The following is a 1,117-nucleotide window of genomic DNA, read 5'->3' as shown; positions in this document are numbered from 1 at the left end:
CAGCTCATTTACACACTTTTCCTGAAGATAGAAGAGTTTGTTGAATCTGACGTGACATGTTCGTACGAACCCTTCATACGAACAAAAGTAAGAGAAATTTAGGATAAGAATACGAACATGTTCTTGCATGAGGCCCATTGTTTTTGCAAACTTGCTCTATATCCTTGTCTTCTTAAAATCTTTTTAGCTAAAGTTCTGGCCCTTTTAGCCACTCTGCTGGTTTAAATCACAATTTTTGCCATTTTAGACACAGTTTTGCTACGTTTAGCTACAGTTTTTTTGTACTTTTACCTCTTTTTTTGGGTTAATTTACATTTAACTATTTGCCCTTTAGCTACTGTTTTGATCATTTTAGCACTTGCTTATACTTAGTCTCTGTTCCTGTTTAACCTATTTTTAGCTGCATTTCACAGCACTTAGCAATGCATTTAAAGGTGACATATTATGCAACATCTACTTGTGTGTGTGGACGGGGTTTTCCTACAACGTGGGTTTTTTTTTAACCAAAAAAAAAGCAGCTTCGTGGGGGCTGAAGTGAATCGTGGGGACCTGGCATTGGTCCCCACGGGTCCAAATGCATGTTACAGGTGTGGGGTTTGGTTTAGGACCAAGGTTTAGRTTAGTTTTAGGRTCAGGTAGGTACCAGGCTGTGAGGTTAATTTTAGAGTATATGGTCAGGGTTAGAATATAAAGTCTAAAAAACATGAATGGAAGTCAATGGAAGGTCTCCACGGTGTCAAGAAACAAACGTGTGTGTGTGTGTGTGTGTGTGTGTGTGTGTGTGTGTGTGTGTGTGTGTGTGTGTGTGTGTGTGAAGCATCTTGTTTGGGTTTAAAGGGGATGTATAATGTATCTTCGAGGCTCATAGTTCAATTCTATACCACAATCAAGTAACTTACTTCCAGTTGTTTTGAAAAAGCYGTAGGCTTTGTATCAAAAATTAATTTTACTTTATAAGCTAGATTATTTAAATGCTTTGAAATTGGCCTCTATTTAAGAACCTTTGTTTGAGACACTCCCACTTCAGCATCAAATGGCGGATGGGTCAAAGGCTACGTTCACACTGCAGGCAAATCCGACCCAAATCCGATTTTTTTGCCCCATCTGACTCATATCC

This window comes from Austrofundulus limnaeus, unplaced genomic scaffold (genome assembly GCF_001266775.1).
Source record: "Austrofundulus limnaeus strain Quisiro unplaced genomic scaffold, Austrofundulus_limnaeus-1.0 Scaffold488, whole genome shotgun sequence".
NCBI lineage: Eukaryota > Metazoa > Chordata > Actinopteri > Cyprinodontiformes > Rivulidae > Austrofundulus > Austrofundulus limnaeus.
The sequence above is the reverse complement of the archived record's forward strand: the minus strand, read 5'-3'. Positions refer to the sequence as shown.